At 40.6% G+C, this 19,628-nt stretch overlaps 1 protein-coding gene across 1 annotated transcript in view; it reads right to left on the bottom strand.

Annotated features, from left to right (window-relative positions):
- Positions 1-19,628, bottom strand: part of CELF2 (CUGBP Elav-like family member 2) — an 861,437-nt gene that overhangs the window by 631,497 nt on the left and 210,312 nt on the right. Inside the window, exon 2 of the mRNA XM_017944501.3 lies at positions 15,550-15,588. The gene's annotated coding sequence lies outside the window, so the exon portion shown is untranslated. The remainder of the gene's footprint in view (positions 1-15,549; positions 15,589-19,628) is intronic.

Genomic DNA, 19,628 nt, shown 5'->3' on the forward strand with positions numbered 1-19,628 from the left:
CTTACAGAGTACTGAAGTGAGAATGACAGAAGTTCCACCGTCAGTGCAAAGTGAAAAAACAGAGGTAAAAGGATATTTTAATCCATTGTATGACTGCCATTCAGCGATATTGGAATATTTTGTCTATAAAATCACAGATCTTTCAAGGCAGAAGAGATTGTTATAAGTTAGCATCCCAGCCTACTACACTGCTGTATTGATTAGGGTTCTGTGATTCTACCTTCGGGAAACAAGGAGGTCTAACTTAGTTGCATGCAATTCTCCCTTGTCTGAGAAAATGCTACACATTTTTGCGTGCTGAATGGGATTCATACTCAGGGGTAATGTTGGGATTCAGAATGTAATGTACCTCGATTTTTATTATTACCCATCATTTTATATTCTCTTCTCCTCCTCTCCCTTCTATTCATGTTGATGGATGGTTCTCAACCCTAGCTGTACATTAGAACCATCTAGGGAGCTATTTAAAAACATCATTCCGCATCTCTAGACGTTCTGCTTTAATTGATGATTGAGAGCCAGTGCGAGACCATTGATAGTTGAAAGGGTTATGTTTTCAGGTTCAATCTTCAGTATTATATCCTGTATCCTTCGTAGAGCCCCAGTGGGGAGGATCTATCCGGATCCTGGGCAGGATAGAAAGACAGTCTCACTGTTGGTTAAGTCAGGCCTGCACCATTTAGAGGGAGGTGTGGAGTAGAAACCTGTGCCCTGGAATCGGCATGCCTGGCTGCGAATTCCCACATGAACACGGACTAGCTGAGTCATGTTCTGAAATTTATTTAATATCTCCCTACTCGGGTTTCCTCATCTGTAAAAAGCAGACAATTACAACTCTCTATAGAGTTGTAACTAAAGGAATTAATACATATGAAGTGCTTAGAAGAACAGTTCACCGCACATGGTAAGAACTATAAATGTCAGTTGTTATTTTATAGAATCTGTAGGTCAAAGACAGAGCAATAGAAGGTGCTGCTTTCCAACGCCTGCAGGTTCTGAAGAGGTCGGGTTGGGTCTGGAGGAGATAACGGAATTGCTGATGCTGTCAAGGAGAACGGGATGACCCTTTGGGTAAACCCTGTAAATGGTTTTAAAAGAGTCAATTCTGCAGGATCTCTGCTTTCATAGCTATTTTGGGGGAAAAAACGTAAATAAAGGGCCAGAGAAATAAAACTGTTATATTTTTAAAAAGGGGTTGGCACGGTGGCTTATGCCTGTAATCCCAGCACTTTGGGAGGCCTAGGTGGGTGAACCACAAGGTCAGGAGTTCGAGACCAGCATGGCCAACATGGCAAAAACCCATCTCTACTAAAAATACAAAAAATTAGCTGGGCCTAGTGGCGGGCACCTGTAATCCCAGCTACTCAGGAGACTGAGGCAGGAGAATCACTTAAACCTGGGAGGCGGAGGTTGCAGTGAGCCAAGATTGTGCCACGGCACTCCAGCCCAAGCAACAGACCGAGACTCCGTCTCAAAAGTCCACCTGAGTTCTAATAAAATTTTGTTACCCAAAATGGGTCTTCAATGGTTTTTAGAGAGACAGTGAATTCTTAAAATCCTTGTTTATTTGTGGGAGGAATTACTGTAGAGATGTGAAAAGCTTGGTTAAGATGGCCCAAACGTTGACACAACTACAGTGATTTATTTGGACTGGCGGGCTGGGAGGAGTTCTTTAGCAAGGTTAAATTTCAAAGCTCATAGGTCAGAGACATAAAGGGGCCAGTCAAGTGAAAAGGAAATCTCTAGCCAAAAGAAAGAAGGTACGCGTATCACCAGAAGTTCAGCATACCTTCCTCTCTCTAAAGTTAAATCTAGATTGGTTGAGATTTTGTAAATCATTTGTTCTGTGACTGTTTCCCCCTTCTCCCCATTTTTAGTGGTAACATTTACATTTTGGCCCTCTCCTTCCTGTTCCTCCTCTTTTTGTTTCAAGCCAGGCAGGGCTCATGGAATGGAATAGAATATAAGTTTAATACCAGCTTAAGCTAAAACTAATTAGGGAAGCAAATCCGCTGCTCCCCTCCAAAATCAGACACTGCATACCAGAATCAAGTCAAAATGACTTTTAGATTGTCTGTTATTTGGGAATATTGGTACCGCTGCTCCTTCAATTACCAAGTCTAATTTGGAGTTGACTGCAAATTTAAGCACTTTTTGCAAGAGAAGTTCATGAGACATTCAGACTAAATCTAATTCATTTGTACAGTATTTCTTGGGCAAAGGTGGGTAGCTAGGGATTCGTCTCACTACAAGGAAGAGGAAAACTGCAGCACGAGGGACTTTCTCATGGTCTCTAAGCGAGGTAACAGCAGAAATGGAAAATGGGATGTGGTTCTCCCCAGCCGCACCCTGCACTGCCTCTTGGTTACCCATCTCGCTTATGGGCAATTTGTCACTTGGTCTCTGCTTCCATCCTGTCTCTGTCTTTGCACAAACATACAGAGGCATTTGAAAAACAACAACAACGACAGCCTGGTTATAGTAATGCTTACACATATTATGTTCATGAGCCTCTCCATGCACTTCCTGTGAAACCTGGAGCCCGGGGTATTTGGATAAAGTGGAAAGGATGTGTGCTAATTTGGACCCAGTGACAGCAATGTAACCAAGACTTACAGTTGCAAATGGTTGACAACTCAGCTATTGGGTGATAAGAGAGTGATGGAAATCTGATGTGATGGGATGACCCTTTCTGACAAGTGAACAAAAAAACCTGCATATCTATTTTTAACCAGGCTCTGGAGACTTCTAGTAATTGACATTTGGAGCTGAGCTCATACTTGTCCTAGTTCCTGGAGATATTTGCATCTCTTTCTGTGTTTTGTCTGTCTAATCCTTGGGAGCAGGTTGGGAAAACATTAGCCTCTGCCTAGGCTCAGGACTCAGGGAAGATGTTCTCCTTTCTCCCAGCTCCCTGCAGCCTCCTGCCATTGTCTCTGGCTGGGCATGCATGATGTTTTATTCCAGCAGAAATGCAAATGCCACCTTGAGTTGTTGTGAGTTGCCATACCTGAGGGCCACTGATAAATCAGGTTTTATTGTTCATACTTATTATAGTGGGACAGAGAGAGACATCAAGGTTGGGTCCTTGAGTTGAAGTGCAGCAGAATAAAAGATAAAGCCAGAACTTGGTAGGTGGAGGTGTAGGAGAGTCAGAGGTCACCTCCAATCTCCCTGAAACTCTTACGTGAGCCTTTTGGCTGAAACTAGCAACCAAAGTGACACCAGGCTGATGAACGAGAAAGAAGCATATAAATTGTATTAGCTTTACACATACATAGAGATCTCGAGAGAGAGAGAGATGAAGAAGTAGCCAAAGGAAGTTGCTTTTATACTTTTTAGGCAAAGAATGATCAATTTGAGTGGAAATTATGGGACAAAGAATATGTGGCTAGGGGCAGTCAATTTCTACAGGAGTCACTAGGAGATATATGGGAGCAGGGAGTGTGAAGGTAATAGAAGTAAGCGTTATTTTGAGAAGTCTATTAATTCAGGTGCATTGGAGGCCCCAGTGCTCAGTCTCTGGTGATGAGGGTTGTGTTCTTGCCTTGGCACAGGTATGATGCCCCTCCCAGAGGAATCTTTATGCTATACTGCATGCAGGAAGAGATGGGTCCTTCCTGCATATCTACAACTTCTAGAAGGCAGTCAACTCAAAATAATCAATATAACAATCTGGTGTATTTTGGGATGGCACATCCTTCACTCCTTCAGAGGCTGCATGCGAACAGTTCTCCCAAAAGGAAGTGACTGGAATGAACTGCAGAGTCTGTGAACCCAGCCTCGGGCCTCCCTTTCTTCTTTTCCCTCTTCCCTGGGGTTGCTCATGTTCCTGATCAGCCTTCCTGCATTGGGTCTCTCATTCCTCCTCTGCCTGAATAAAACCTCTTCCCAGGCAACGATTCAATGATTTAGCCATATTGAGGTGCAATGCACGCACAGTTTCTGTGTTCCTTCTCAGCATGTTTTTAGCATTTGAACGAGGACAAGGCTGAAATCCAAAGGGGTAAACCTTTTGTCTGGGAATTCCAGATACCTAGTGGGGGTGAAATTCTCAGCTTAAGGTGGAGGCGAGGCTTTTTCCGGAAATCCTGAAATACCAGCATTTCAGTATCTGGGCCTCTGCGGCTGCTACACAGATCAGAGCAGTCTCCATGAAGATGGAGGGAAAAGGCTGTGAGAACTGGAAACTACGACGATGCTGTTCTATTCTTCCCAACAGGCCACCAGAGACACCATTCAGGAAACACAAACCCCTTCACTCCAACTGAAAAGCCAGAAGTAGTTTCATGGCTCTGAAAGACCAAAATCTTTACAATGATCAGCAAGGCCCCAACGAAGTCCAGCCTTCTCTGGCAATCCTGGCCTCTCTCACTTTTCCAGTCTTCTTTCAGTTCCTCAAATGTACAAGCCATCTGCAGTCAGGCAACCCCCTCTGTCTGGGAGGTGCTTCCTCACCAGTCACCTCCTCCCGATTCCCCCGCACTATCTGTCTACCTAGATAACTGCAAATCACCATGCAGACAGATCAAATGTCACTTCCTCCTGGAATGCTTTCATGAGAGCTTATTTGCTCTGTTCTTATCCATACAGTGGTGAGACAATTTGCAATAATTTGCTAACTGTCTAAGTATCCATCTCTACAAGGACAAAAACTGCATATGAGTTCCTCACCATTGATATCCCCATCTCTACCACCTGCCAGACCCAGGAAGCACAAAAAGAAGTCCTTATGGGACCCACAGATTATATTGAAATCCTGATTGAATAATTACTGTCATGATTGTTACTTTACTATCAGAAAGAAAGTAACTTAGAGGTGTCCTCAAAAACATGTATTATTTTCTTTTGTAAATTTGATATGTATGTGTATATATACAGATATGAATTCACAGAATTAGGGAAATATTTCATTTTTTAAAGCATCTTTTGCATCTACTATTATACTTGTTCATCAAAAAAATTCTGTGAGGAAGCTGAGGTATTTTATTGTGAGAAAATTCAAATATATATGTTATATAAATATACATAGGTAACATACACTAGTATATGGATACTATATATTATACAAGTATTTTTATATACACTAATTTACTAGTATATTATATAATTGTGTATTATATGTACACATTTACGAGTATATTATATATTTACCTAAAGCCACACTGCAAGCTAGTTTCAAAGACAGAATTCATTACTGAATTTTATAATCAAGAGTGATGATTAAGATGGTGATGACAGTGTGTGGGTGTTTTTGAAAAGACTGCCTCTAGACACCCTTCCTTTTGTGTTGGCATGTAAAGATGGGTCTTTAATTTTTGTACTGTCTTTCACGATTTGTTTGTGATGACAAATCGATGACCGCTATGAGAAGCCTTTCATTGCTGACTTTTCTGTAAAGTGAGAGAGCATAAAGCAGAAGTCAGCCGGGAAGTAGCTGAGACCAAAACATGTTGGTTGCACAAGCAAGCTATTAAATGCACACCTCACCCAGACCCGCAGTTTCCTGAGAAGGCAGCTGGTCTGTGGCTTGGATGAATTATTCTGAAAACACATGGGTATGTAATTTTGTAGATGAAATTAGGAAGAGCAAAGAAAAGAATGTTACGTATGTATATCAAATACTTTGCTAAGCACTTTCCTAGGTTTTGTCTTTCTTATTAATCCTCCCTGCATCCCGAGAGATGTTGGTTTTGTTATTTGCTTGTTCCAGATGAAGGAATCAAAGCGGAGATCAAAGTCAGTTCGTCTGCATAAAGTCACCGGAGCCACCTGATTTATGGGACTGTTCTACCAATCTGAGCTCAATTAATCAATTCCATTGGCTTCAGATCTTTTCCTGGAGCCATTTTATAGTGAAATTGAATATTCTGTCATAGATTTACTGTCATATTGGACACGTTTTTAGGATCTATGAAACAAACTGACTGCTATTTAGATAGGGCTTGATGTTATCATACACCAACTGCTAAGGTCTGAAGGTGTGTGCCCCACCCCCCAATTTATATGTTAAAACATATTCTTCTTTGGGAGGCTGAAGTAGGTGGATCACCTGAGGTCAGGAGTTCGAGACCAGCCTGGCCAAACATGGTGAAACTCCGTCTCTACTAAAAATACAAAAATTAGCTGGGCATGGTGGCACGCGCCTGTAATCCCAGCTACCCAGAAGGCTGAGGTGGGAGAATTCCCTGAAGCCAGGAGATGCAGGCTGCAGTGAGCCAAAATCCGATTGTACCACTGGACTCCAGCCTGGGTGACAGATCAAGATCCTGTCTCAAACCAAACCAAACAAAACCAAAAACCTAATATCCAAGGTGATGGTATTGGGGGGTGGATCCTTTGGAATGTGATGAGGTCATGAGGGTGAGGCCCTCAAGAATGAGATTCATGTCTTTATAACAGAAACCTGAGAGAGCTAGCATCCTTTTGCCAAGTGAGGATGCAGCTACTGATTGGGGGTCTGCAACCTGAAAGAGGTTCCTCACCAGGTGCCGCATCTGCTAGTGTCTTGACCTCAGACTTCCCAGCCTCAAGAACTGTGAGCAATCAATTTCTGTTGCTTAGGAGACCCTGAGTCTAGCGTATTTTGTTATAGCAGCCTGAACAGACTAAGGTATCAACCGTACCAATGCCCACAGACTGGTCTCCGTCCAGCTTCCAATTTACACACTGGCCTTAAGCAATGCTTTGGTGCCTACTTCATGAGCTGGGTTTTCTGGGGCCCTCCTTATTGACAATGGACAGTTTGTCCTTCAAGAACTGCTTTGGTAATGTATCACTAATTCTCCATTCATCTGTCCCATTGCAAATGTCCAGCCTTGTTAATGTCTCCATCTTCTCATTTATTACCCTCTGTATTCAGGCTTTATGCTCAACATGCCCCAAACTCAGGTCAGATGTTTGCTATGGGTGGACACCCACTTTTTTTTTGTCTGTCTCCTTCTAAGGCAGGACATCATCATAATAACATGTGCTAATTAGGATACCAAACATCTTACACGTATATTTTTTTCTAATCCTTAAACATGTACCTTAAAAATCATCATAATCCTAGAAATATGGTGATTTCCCATTTCTCTGAAAAGAAAACTGAGACAATGAAAGAAAAATAAGTTCCTCAAGGACATACAGCTTGAAGGAGGTTGAGCTGGTATTTGTTTGTTTTTGTGAGACAAAGTCTCACTGTCGCCCAGGCTGGAGTGCAGTGGCATGATCTTGGCTCACTGTAACCTCTGCCTCCCTGGTTCAAGTGATTCTCCTGCCTCAGCCTCCTGAGTAGCTGGCATTATAGGCATGCACCACCACACTCGGTTAATTTTTGTATTTTTAGTAGAGATGGGATTTCACCACCATGGCCACGCTGTTCTTGAACCCCTGACCTCAAGTGATCTGCCCACCTCAGTCTCCCAAAGTGCCGAGATTATAGGCGTGCACCATGAGCTGGTATTTTGCATGCAGGTGGTCTGTCTTCTGGTCCTGCATGTTGTCAACCATTGTGTACTGATGGGATGCTTGATGGGAGTGGTAGGCATTTTGCCTTCATTCTCTACTTTTATTTTAGCACTCACTGTATCATACACAGTGTATTATTTTAATCTATGTTTGTGCATACACACACATACACAAGATAACGCTTAGTAAGATGTACAGATAATCTTAATCATCTAGGCTGACAGACTAGGAAACATGCTTGATTTGCTCAAGCAAACTCAATCCTTTAACTCAAGGAAGCTAAAGTCTGGAGAACATCATACGACAGAGGGTAACACCTGCAATTCAGGCATCATAATGAACCAGTCACAAAGAGAAAGGTGCAAAGTTCTGGGAACTTCTAATGTGAGGTAGAGAATCTTCTGGCAAGGAGGAAACCTATATAGTCTTGGAAGCCAATGAAGAAGAGGAGAGGGGTCAGAATTCAGAAAAGTGATACAAAGAGAAACAGTATTACTGGAGACTATAGCTCCTAGCACCCATATATGGACATTACAGCTTATGTTCCACAGAGATGGTCATCATTTTAACCTCATTCTCAATCTTGTATATCCTGAAACCTGCCACTGGAGTCTCTGCATGTAGATCTGACTGGCGCTTGGAATGTCCTCCACCTATACTTGTTGAATGAAATACCTTCTACAGGATTTCATGTTTTATTGCTACTGAAATCCAGTAGGAACATGTTATGTACAGATATAGAATTTTGTTCACATGTATATATTTCATTAAATTTGTTGCATAATGTGGAATGAACTTTCAATTCTGTTGAAATTCCTTGGCTGAATAGAGGGCTTTGTTTGAGGAGGTTGATGTACACTCTCAGTTATTTGCTAATCCAGGTTCTTCAGTGGATCTGTTTTGGTTCATGTGATTTGAATGCCTTTTCTGGTGTTAGCTTAGGAGTAAATTCATTGTCATAAACTATCCATGAGTAACTCCTGTTCATGTCTTTAGCCTGCAGGTTGAAAGTATTTCACAGTGCTATGAAGTATATTCAAATATTAGTTTTCATTTTTCATGTTATGATTTTGTGAAACGTGCTTTTTAATCTGATACACTGCAAAGGTGATATGGTATGGCTCTGTGTCCCCACCCAAATCTCATGTTGATTTGTAATCCTCAGTATTGGAGGAGGGACCTGGTGGAGGTGATTGGATCATGGGGGCAGATTTTCCCCCTTGCCGTTCTCATGATAGTGAGTGAGTCCTCACAAGATCTGATGGTTTAGAAGTGTGTGGCACTTCCCTCTTCACTCTTTCTCTCTTCTGCCACCATGTGAAGAAGGTCCTTGCTTCCCTTTCCCCCTCCACCACGATTGTCAGTTTCCTGAGGTCTCCCGGTAATGCTTCCTGTTAAGCCTGTGCAGCTGTGAGCCAATTAAACCTCTTTTCTTCACAAGTTACCCAGTCTCAGGTAGTTCTTTATAGCAGTGTGAGGATGGACTAATATAAAAGGTAACAAAAATTATGGTACTCAGAAATGGTACCTTTTTTCTTCTTTAAAATTTAAATTTAACTACTTTTTTATTTTTATTTTTTAAGAGAGAGATAGGGTCTTGTTCTGTTGCCCAGCCTGGGGTGCAGTGGTGTGAGCATCGTTCACTGAAGCCTCGAATTCCTGGGCTCAAGCAGTTCTCCTGCCTTAGCCTCCCAGGTAGCTGGGACTACAGGCATGCATCACTACACGCAACTAATTAATTAATTTTTTTTTAGTATGCACAGGGTTTGGTTTTGTTGTTCAGGCTGGCCTCAAACTCCTGCCTTCAAGTGACACTCTCATCTCAAAGTTACAGGCGTGAGCCACTGAGCCCAGCCAAAAAAACAAGTGGCTGGTACAATTTATTTTCATACAACCAATCATATCATCACGAATTGGTTTACAGTATTGGTTCAATTCTTAGGGATGCTAAATACTGTAAATATTATAAAGGTGCCATGAATAACCAGTGATCAAGGAGTAACACATGGAGGTCCCTCTGTTGTACCCCGGACTGTCTCTGTACTGGACATGCATCAGCTATTCAATTGGCTTACTCTGTTGTGCATAATGATACCTATGAATTTGGGAGTCTAGTTAAACAAACAAACTGGAGGAGGCTGGGTCGGGTCTGGGAAGCACTGGAAGGCAGTGGTTATAATTTGTTAGCATCTTTCTTTCTGACTGTGGTCAAGGCAGTGGCATCTTGGAAATGTCATAGCATTGCTTCACTATCCCCTATGTGGAAAAGCAGTCCAGATCTGTTTATAAACAAGCACTGTATCTCCTACCTTAAAGTGTCCTGCAATGTGAGATATACTGATAGTTTCAAGCTGCAGTTACAGGACCTACAGTTCTTGCTTTGATAAGAGAGAACTTAGTCCATCTGCTGTCATGTTCAAAAGAAAGAAATGCAGGTAAAATCCTAAATTCAAAAATAAAAACTCCAGACTGACTATAACAAAACAGATTTCTTGTAACTTGGGGAATTGTTTAACCATGGTGATAAACTTGTTCACGAATACCATAAATGTAGCAGCAGTAGTAGCCCTTGCTGCGAGTCTGTACTGTAGAAAGAACAATGGTAAGGCTTTGTATGTTTGAATCACAAGTTAGACTAGGAGACATCATTTTGCTATCTGCTCTTTTGAGAAGATTCATTGTTCCTATTTGCAGAAATTCCCAGACATTCTGGCTGTTCTGATCATTTTTCTTTCTCGTGCCTCAGGTAGCAAATTGACAGTGGGTAGGAGAGTGTAAACGTCGGGGCAATAGAAATTATGTAAATGTTGCATCTCGGCAAGAAAACTTTCAACCCCTTGAGGTCTTTTAAACAGCATTAATTCTAGAAATTAGATACAAAATTTAACTTTTTCACGCTAATAATGATTTCATAAAGAAAAACTCGTTAGTAAAGGTGACAAATATGAAGTTCTATTGAACATTTAAATTCAGGAATCTCAGTGAGTGCCCCAGGGAAATATTTACCCAGCCAATGACTCTCTGATGTTATTAAGAAGTAATTTATTCAAGGAAGTCTCCATTCATGAGTTTACATAAGAACAATACCCACTTTTCAAAGGCTTGTGTTCTCAGCATAGAACATACCTAATTTACGATGACTTTTGGTTAAAATTTTCATTAGGTTGGTTCAATAGTATTTGATAATTTTAATTCAGTTTTATGAGATCCCAGGTTCCCATTTACAGGAAGAGAAAATGCATAGGAAATAAATTTTTAAAGAGCAAATTCATCTCTCAAGTGAGTTCTGTTAATGTCAGTAGCAAATCTGAGGTGGAGGAAAGTTAACCTTTAGTATTTCTATGGCAGTCCTTTTGGGCAGAGGTGACCGGTATCCATTAAAAACAATGCAGGTCCACTGTATCAGCACTTTGCATGTGCCCATCTGTGTAGCACTTCCACAAGGGACTCCTTGGTGAAATACTGAAATAAAAAACCAGCCCCACAGTTTAAGTGTAGGGTGTTTTCATGGGCATAGAAAAGCAGAATCGAAACAGGTAACGAACGTGTGCTGCTGGTTCCTGAAATGAGGGTTAGGGAGCACACAATGGCCAGAGATCAGGAATTTAGGTAGGAAAACCACTATGCAAGACTTCATCAAGAAGGTGGGACCAGGGCAGACTCAGAGTTCCACATATAACAAGGTAAGACTGGGCATGAGACCAGTCAACCCAGTAGAGTGGAATGAGTCTTTTGTAGCAGAAATCTGACTTCCTGCTTGTAGCAGTCTATTTTCATGCTGCTGTGAAGACACGTCTGAGACTGGGTAATTTATAAAGAAAAGATGTTTAATTTACTCACAGTTCCACGTGACTAGGGAGGCCTCAGGAAACTTACAATCATGGCGGAAGGTGAAACAGGCATGTCATACATGGCGGCAGGTAAGAGAAGCAAGAAGCAAGTAAAGAGGGGAGCCCTTTACAAAACCATAAGATCTCATGAAAACTCACTCACTATCACAAGGACAGTATAGGGGAAACTACCCTGTGATTCAGTTATGTCCACCTGGTCCCACCCTTGACACCTGGGGATTATTACAACTCAAGGTGAGATTTGGGTGGGGACACAAAGCCAAACAATATCACTGCTCCAGAAGGGAAGATCTCAGGGATGCGGTGATCACAACCCTGCCAATGTAATGGGGACTTTGCCCAGTTTGACTGGAAAAAAAAACAAGTTAAAAAGAGATTGCCAAAAAAACAAAGCAAAACAAAAACAAAAACAAAAAAACAACACAACCCCCCAAAAAAATGTCCAAAAACCCAAACCCACAGAAAATTAAAGATTTTAGCAGTTAAGTTTCCAGATAAAGCTACCTGGTTTAGACTTCCAAGGTTATAACTTCAAACATTTTTCCCAGGTAATCTGCAATCCTATCAACACTCTCCCAATTTTATCAACCAATTGAAAGGATCTATTTGCCAACAATGAAATCATCTTCTCACATTATTACCACCATGTTGACACTGTTGAATTGTAAATAAAATGTCATGTCACGTTAAGCAGCATGGTCCTGAAAAATTAGCTGCAGTTTGTGTAGCTGTGATTACCCTCAATGAAAGATCAAGGAGGGCAAGCCACTCCCAGGCCACCACGACCATTCTGAACTGGGCTTTTTCCCCTGGCTCTTCAGATAAAGGAAGAGGATTAGGAAACAGTTATTTGGTGAATTTGATCAATGCAGAAAACCAAACTAGATTAGACACCTTCTAAATGTCAGTTTCCCCCCACTAACAGTCTTATGTGTGTTTCTTCTCTTTATTTAGCTCATGAAAGTGGCTGTGGTCTACTTAGAAAACAGACTCTTTCACGCTTGTCTCAACCCACAGCAAAGAAGGAACTGGCTTCTTTCTCAGTAGAAGCCCTGGGCTATAAAATCAGCCTCATATTAAGGTGGAATTCAAAAGAACATCTCCTGAATTTTTAGGGCTTGACCTTTGAGACACCGTATAAAACCTCCGAAACCAAAGTCAAAAGCCCTGTGTTAGTTGTGTATGGACTTTGCAATCTGTCTAAAATACATTCTGGTAGTATTAGAAGTGAATCTACGGAATTGCCATTGTCATTATAGGTTATGGCTCTGTATTTTATAGTATATAATAAAATGAAATGATAAAAGTGACATTAAACTTTGAATTTCAGTGTTTAAATCACACATTTGATTCATCATTTGGCAGCTAAATGTCTCTTAAGTACCGTGGAAAGTTTTATGATTTAATGTTTGCCTAAAGAACGGAAAGAAATGGGTAAAGCTGTGTCACTAAGTACAGTTGAATGTTGCTGCATAAAACCACTAGAAAGCAGATTGACGGTCTAGTTCCTTTTGGCCTCCAAGAAGAGAAAGACCAAAATCTGAGCCACTCTGTATACCTCTGGCCTCCTGGTTCCTAGAGGATCATCAAAACCACACCATGCACAGAATAAGCATAGGGTTTACCTGCTTTCTTTCCACTGCACTTAACTTGCCCTGACAACCCTTTGAAGCCCTTCATTACGCCTAAGAAATTGGTATTTTGGTCTCCAGTGATTGCTTGCACTTAGCCTCCTGTCTTTGTTGGTTTTGCTCCAACCAAAGAGAATCCACTGAGATGTGGGAAATCTTAACTCTCTATGCTTAAAGGCTCAATGAACTAGCTCCTAGTGCTGTGAATAGGATGTGCTTGCAGGGTTTTCTGAAACCTTGTTGACTGTGCACCTGTTTTTCAGATTTAGGAGCTTCAAAATAGGATGTTCTATTCTTAGGATGGGAGCTGTCCTAATTTGACAAACCTCTTTTTGCTATTTGTTTGTTTGTTTGTTTGTTTTGAGACAGGGTCTTGCTCTGTCACCCAGGTTGGAGTGCAGTCGTGTAATCTCAGCTCACTGCAGGCTCAACCTCCTGGACTCAGGCGATCCTCCCACCTCAGCCTCCTGAGTAGCTGGGACCACAAGAACATGCCTTATGCCCAGGTAATTTTATGTTTTGTAAACATAGGGGTCACATAATGTTGCCTAGGCTAGGTCTTGAATTCCTGGACTCAAGCTATTCACCCGCCTTGACCTCTCAAAGTCCTGGGATTACAGGCATGAGCCACTGTGCCTGGCTCATTATTTATTACTTTTTAAACTTTGTTTTACTGAACCTTCTGGCAATGGAAATCATTTTCCATATCCTGACCCCTCCCCCAAAGTCATTGCTCAAATGCCTGGTAAGAAGGCGGGATGTAGAACAGCAATATCTGGTTTCCAAACTCACTTTGTTTGGGCTCTGACTACGATTAGATAATCGTACGTCAACTTGCACACTGATAGAGGAACAATGCAATTCATGGTGCAATCTGATGATGATTCTAGAGGATTTGTGAAGGTCCTATTACTCCCTAGAATGTCTGCCCATCTGTTGACTCCTACTGAAATAACCACGGTCCTCCATCATCCATGCTTCATCCCTTCATCTGGAGGTAGGAATCCCTGTGATATGTAAAAGTTGTAACATAGGTAATTCCCTAAGGCGTTATTAATAATAACTAAAGGTACAGGAAGTATGTGTGATTGTTTTGTGTGTTGGGGGGAGTAGGGGTCGCTAAAGGTAGAAATTCTGAAAAGGAGTGGAATGAAAGAGAATCAGTAAAGAGGAAAAGGAGAAGAAATAGAAAATCCAGAGATCCTGGGGACCCTCTTACCTGACGACTTTTGCCTTTGGTCCTCCTGTTGACAAACTCTAGGGTTTTAAAGAATCTAAATTGCTTTTTGTCACCTTCTCAGTTAGAGAGGCTAATCCTAATATTAATGAACACTCTTAAGCAATGAAATTGTAAGGTTTTTTTTCTTTCATAACCAAGCCCATTGTATATGATCTACATTACAACTGCTATCCACGCAATGCATATGCGTTTTAGGATTAAGTAACTTTTTCTTTCCCATCTGTGCTCTAAAACTGTGCCATATGTCACCTAACAAGGTATTTTCCATTATTCTTTTATTCAGTTCACTGCATGTTATTCCTCTTGCCCCTTGAAAATGAGCCTGTCTGTAATCAGAAATCACTTCCTCACAGCTCAGTGCACCTACTGTAGATGTGGCAAATACGTGTTTATGGGGCTGGTAATTGGATTAAAACGTTGAAAAGAAAAAGAAAGATGGACTGTACTGAAAAGAATGGAAAACACAAGCATGAAAATCAACAAAACCAAAATGAATTAAAAGCTCCAATGAATGAAATCGCTATTAATAGGAGTTATTTATCAGTAACAATGCCCTGGATTTTGCAGTGCTCAACATTCAATTGCAATGACATTTAAAAACCGAAGTGGAGGAGGAAAATAACTTTTGAACAGACTTTCTGTGAGAATGTTTTGAAAATGGATGATCAGTTTCCGTGTATCTTCTGAGTGCCTTTATGCTGTTCATAAGTCTTCTTGCCCCTGGGTATTTAAATACTGTAGTAGGGAAAATGTCCTGTGTTAAATTATTTAAGAGGGCAAATTAATTATTCTCTTAAATTTGGGTGCTATTTTGATACTCAAAATTAGAGAAAAGACAAAGCAAGTGTGATCTCTTTTCACAGGGTCTTGCTGCATGCTGTGAGTGTGGCACTGGGGGCTTGCTGGGCCATGTTGTCAATCCAGGAGTGATGGAGTTCATATGGAGCAGACTGCTTCCATTCTCAAAATAGATCCATAGAATTCAGTTTCTGAACAGTCTCCTGATAACTGTTATTCAAAAGACTTTTTACAAAGAAGCCGACGTTTTGGGGGAAACACAAGAAAACACCTAGCAATAGAACAAAAGCAATCGTAATACAGAAATGTGCAATCAAACAGTCATCCAGGAATGCTGATATCCAACCACAGGTAGGCTGTTATGTAAATGTGATCCAAAGAGACAATGGATCCTATTCAACGGTAAACTGAATCCAGAAGAAAAAAAAATGCAAAGAGAAACAACAGAAATGTTTATATTCCAGGAACGACAAAAAGCAGAAAATTAAAGCCAAGCAAATCAACCAACCTCAGTACTTGTCTAGCAGGTACTCTCCAAACGGAACACCTTATGTCTGTGCAAGAAGCAAGCTCTTACCTGATGGGCCGGATCACTCCTTTGTGTAGCTCTGTAGACCTAAATATGAAGAAAATAGAAGTTGTGAAGCAAAGTCCTCTAATTTGTGAAACATGCTCTATGCTAACATGTAATTTAAAAAAAATTGTTCTTTAAGAAAAATGGTGAAGCAATGTGTAACAACTAGCTGAGATTAATTTTGTGTCATTTGCTCTTGTAAATTTCTCATTGTGGTCACTGACCTACAGTGAATGCAGAAGTGAAATTTACTTGTGGAAAACTTGCTGTTCCCCATCAGAGTAAAATAATATTGCTGCATTAATTGATTTTTGATTTCTACTACATCTACACAAATAAGATTTTACTTGGTTTGGTCCATATTACCTTGAGGATTCTGAAACCTGTTGGCTACCTTCTATTTTACCATATGAACTGAATGAGAGATAAAGAAGAAAATTCTAGCCCTTCTTCTGTCACAGAAATTCTGTCTACAGACTTAATGTCAGAGGATTATTATGGAAATATCTTAATCTGTTTTACTTTGATGGTAAGATCTAGAACATTAGCCAGTTGTTTGGGTCAGATGTTTACTGAAATCCATTTACTACATGTAACTTGTTTTTATTTTTTAGCTAAGCAATACAAACAAACTTGGTTCCAAAATGGGTTTTAAATGAGTTACAATTCATTTTCATGGTTGTCAGTGGTGTAAGACTGATTAATTAGGAGCTGTGAGGAATATTCTATTATAAATGAAAAACCCGAACTTCATTCCAGAATCCTTGAATTCATGAACCTAGACCAGGGCTTGGCAAACTGTAGCCCATGGGCCAAATCTAGCCTGTTAGCGTATGACTTGTGAGCTAAGAATTGTTTTTACTTTTTTAAATGGTTAAAAAAATCAAAAGACTTTGGGAGGCTGAGGCGGGCGGATCATGAGGTCAGGAGATCAAGACCATCCTAGCTAACACAGTGAAACCCCGTCTCTACTAAAAATACAAAAAAATTAGCCAGGTGTGGTAGCGGGTGCCTGTAGTCCCAGCTACTTGGGAGACTGAGGCAGGAGAATGGCGTGAACCCGGGAGGCGGAGCTTGCAGTGAGCCGAGATCGTGCCACTGCACTCCAGCCTGGGGGACAAAGCAAGACTCTGTCTCAAAAAAAAAAAAAAAAAAATCAAAAGAACAGCACGATTTCATGGCATGTGCAAATTATATGAAATTAAAATTTCATTGTGCACCAATGAAGGTTTTCTGGAGCACAGCCATATGCACTTATTTATATATAGTCTGTGGCTCCTTCCATGCTATGAGGGCAGCAGGTGAGTACTTGGAATGGAGAGGGTATGACCTGCACATCTTAAAATATTTACAACCTGGTCCCTTTAGAAAAGTGTACTAACCCCTGACCTGGGCAGTCATTGATTTCATCTCGGTTGGAGGTTTGGGGCAGATAATGTGATGAGATCCTAACAACTGATGCTGATCGATAAGATAGGTGAATGTTAACTCTTCAGACCATTAAAATATAAAGAACCATATTTTGTCCCGGGGCCCGTAGGTCACTCACAGCAGACTACGAGGAGTATAAACATGAATAAATGGAGTCCTTAGCTGTCTGTGCTGGAAGACCTAGGCTGAATTAATTGCTGTACTTTAGATAATCATCAATTCTACTCTTCACCTGATAATAAGATTTTATTCTTAATATTTGATAAGAATATCTAGATCATTAATTCAATACAGAATAAATAAAAACTCTTGAGAGAAGCAAATCAAAATATTTAAGCACATATCTAATTATTATTTACATGAGGAATTTACATGAAGCTAAAAAGGTCTACATATTTGTGTGACTTATACAAATGATACTTAAGCATTTATATGAAGTTGAAAAATTGACACAACCAAACTGTATTTTTAACAAAAAGATATAAACACATAAACATACCTATTCATATATATGTAGTAAACAATTAACCTTGCTAAAAGAGAGCTCTGGCCTTTTCCCTCGGCCCTGGGAAATCATGGCTAAGTCCTTGGAATGTCCTTTTTGATATGAGTGTCACTGTTTACCCAGGTCCCTTGGACCGCACCAGATAGGCTATGCTAACACTGTGATTTGTGTTAGGGGCCTTGGGCCATGCACTATCCAATTGATTTTTTGTGAAGCTGGAGACAAAGGTCAGCCTTGCATATGGTCAACCGTGTTTATGTAACTGAGCCCCAATAAGAACTCTGGACAACAAGCTTGGTGGGCTTCTGTGGTTGGCCCACAGCATACAAATTGTCATACATCATGTTTCTAGGAGAAGAAAGCACTGTCTGCAAAACTCCAGTGGGAGAGGATTACTAGAAGCCTGGCACTTAGAACAGTCCTGGATCTTGCCCCATGTGCCCCTCCCCTTGGCTCATTTTAATCTGCGTCCTTTCACTTTGATAAACCAAAACTGTTGAGTATGAACCCTTTTGTGAGTTTTGTCATCTTTCTAGAAAATTGTCAAACCTGAAGGTAGTCTTGGGGATCCCTAAACTTGCAACTGATGTCAGAAGTGGGGGTGGTCTTGGAGACCCCCAAACTCTGCAGTATATATACATTTTTTGATTTGTTTACACACACACATACATACAAATCATGATACTGGGGTTTTGCGTATGTTTTCGGGGGGTTGGATAGCATGTGGATCCTAGAATGCTAACGATTTGTGATCTGGTGGTGGTTAAATGAGTATTAATGTATCATTATTCTTTAACCGTAAATATACATTTTATATACTCTTCTGTATATATAATATGTCAGTATTTTAATAAAGAGGGAAAAACTCTGCATGGAACAAGATATTCACACACATTCACACAACGTTCAGTGCAGCAACTAAAGCATTCAACTATACCAGAGATTACCATTCTAAGATGAAGGAGAAAATAATGTAACATTCATGTATTTATCCTGTATTTTTCAATGGACAGTAATGTGTATCACCATGTGCCGTGTATCTGCTGAATACATTTAAAAGAGTAATATAAGTAACAGTTTTATTTTGAAATGTCAATATTGTGCTGATAATTGTGGAAACTAAATGATGGATGTATGAGGGTTCATTATCCTGGTGTGCTTTTGGATATGTTCAAATTTTTTCATGATAAAAAACTTTTTAAAAGTAACACATAGGGCCAGGCATGGTGGCTCACACCTGTAATCCCAGCACTTTGGGAAGCTGAGACGGGTGGATCACCTGAGGCCAGGAGTTTGAGATCAGTCTGACCATCATGGTGAAACCTCATCTCTTTTAAGAATACAAAAATTAGCTGGGCATGGTGGCAGGTGCCTATAGTCCCAGCTACTCGGGAGGCTGAGGCGGGAGAATGGCTTGAACCCGGGAGGCGGATGTTGCAGTGAGCCGAGATCACATGACTTCACTCCAGCCTGGGAGACAGATCGAGACTTTGTCACAAAAACAAAAACAAAAAACAAAACATAAAAAAATTTACCATTTTGTCCTTAGTCTCATTACTCAGGGGCTACTGACTATTTTTTGTGAAGAGAGCAGTCAGTAAGATGTATTCAAGTTGGAGATATATCATCCTGCACCATCTCCCACCATTCTCGATAAATCATAGCCATCAGTTTATAAATAAACAAGTATTATTTTAGCTGTTTACGACAACATGCTAAAGTAGGGGGTGGAGATAAACAAAACTCTCCTGAAATCCCTTTATTTTAGCTTAGTTGTTCCAGGACCATAATCACAATTCCCCTGGTCATGTGAGGGAATATTGGTTTTGATTTATTTGCTCTTTGCTAGGTACTTAGAAATTCTGTTCTACTGCTTATATGTGTATCCTGGAATGGAGTAATTGATTCATCTTATTTTGACCTCATTATAGCAGCATAAACCCCATCTGTGCAGGTTAAACGACTTCAAATGCTCAGATCCCTGGTAGATCCCAAAAGGATCCTAACAGAGACCTGCACCTTCCTCCGTCAACAGGAACTGGGATCTCTCCCCATATTTAATCACCTATCCAAGGTCTGGGAATACTGTGTGCTTAGGTAAACAGTTTTTAATGGATTGATCACAAGCAAAATTCAACGCTATCGA

The sequence above is a fragment of the Papio anubis genome, chromosome 11, assembly GCF_008728515.1.
Source record: "Papio anubis isolate 15944 chromosome 11, Panubis1.0, whole genome shotgun sequence".
Lineage (NCBI taxonomy): Eukaryota > Metazoa > Chordata > Mammalia > Primates > Cercopithecidae > Papio > Papio anubis.